This window comes from Sarcophilus harrisii, chromosome 4 (assembly GCF_902635505.1).
Source record: "Sarcophilus harrisii chromosome 4, mSarHar1.11, whole genome shotgun sequence".
Taxonomy (NCBI): Eukaryota; Metazoa; Chordata; class Mammalia; order Dasyuromorphia; family Dasyuridae; genus Sarcophilus; species Sarcophilus harrisii.
In genome coordinates this window covers 396,629,684-396,631,343 of record NC_045429.1, presented here as the reverse complement: position 1 = coordinate 396,631,343, position 1,660 = coordinate 396,629,684, and positions in this window count along the sequence as shown.

The following is a 1,660-nucleotide window of genomic DNA, read 5'->3' as shown; positions in this document are numbered from 1 at the left end:
GGCTAGTAAGTGCTTCCTTGTGTCTTTTGACTGACTGAGCACTTGAGAGATCTCTTTTATTTGTAGTTGCTAACCTTACCAGTAATTTGAATGTGCTTAGAATTTTGTGTCTCAGTTTACCTTAATTGCAGTTGCAACAATGCAAAATCCTTGAAGCAAAAAAAAGAGCTAGGAACCCCTATTCTAAGTTTCTCCTTTACCTCAAATTCCTCTGGTGGAATTGTTGGTCACTACCATTATTGTTACAGTCATTTTAAAGGATTCAGGAGTTTCATTTAAAAGATTTAAAATACAGAGTGAATCTATCAGTCCTTGAATGCACCTATTGGAAGATATTTAACAGATTCCAAGTATTTCTCATCTAGGACCCAGAAGACTACCTTTGTGACTGTAAATGCTTGCGATTTAGCCCAGGGCTTCTTAAACTTTTTCATCTCACGACCCCTTTTTGCCTGAGAAATTTTTACAGACCCTTGGTAGATAGACATATAGATATATAAAATAAATATACAAATCAAATATTTACTGATAATAAATCATAATTCTTTGACCCCCACATCATTATGCAATCCTTTATGGGGTCATGACTCATAGTTTAAGAAGCTTTGGTTTAGCACATCTGATAACCTAATACCAGCAAGGGAAAAATCTGCTCTATTCTGTTCCCACAATTAGACTAGATCCTGGCATGTTACGTGTAATCCTTCTGTAAATGAGATCCCTATTCTGCCAGGGCAGAGAATTGCTGCATCTCTGGAATATCTACTAAATAGAGTATAAAGAATGCCCATATGTGACCTAGAACAGAGATCACCCAGGCATTAAGTGTGTCATTTTATTACAGACAAATTTGGCCCTAGGGGAGTAGTAGGCCAAACCCACTGCAGATATGAGGAGCTGCAGTACATAAACTGCTTTATCTATTATTTAACCTCCTCCATTTGGCCAATGGCCTGTGGATGGTATACTGTTATGAGAAGCAACTTAACTGCATCTTTTCTGTAATCCCTTGCAGAATTTTACCATAAAACTATGCATCATAAGTGGATGGTATCTATATCTAAAGTTGAAGTAATTTCTCTATTTTTTTTCTTGTATCAAAATATTTAGGATGCAGAAGGCAACTTGGGAGATGGGATCAAGTGGTACATTCATGAGAAAGGGTCCATCACTATGAAAATGGTTCATTAATCCAAGGATGGAGGCAGGTCTGTCATTAAATCAGCTTTCTATTTGGAGCTGTCATTGTAGGAGAACCAACAAATGCTACAATGGACACTCTAGCCTTCTTAAACTGTGTTTCTTAATATATTGGCACATATTGTAACCTTTCATCAAACATCAAATGGCCAATCATATCATTAGCAAAGGCACTGAATTGACTCTTATTTGTGAATTATTCTAAGGAAGAAATGCCAGTTATTTGTAGTACACAGACAAAAACATGTTTCCTAAAAATGTGGCAAATTGTGTGAGGACCATCCATGTATTGAGCCTTTTTTAGACTAATAACCCCTTACCAATTACAGTAGAGTTTATTTACATGAAGCTTAATTAGTGTGAGTAGAAATACTAGTGTGAATAGATAATGCTCACTTGTGTGTGTAAGTAATAGTAAGTAATACAGATAACACATTGAAGACTTTTCCTTCATAACCTT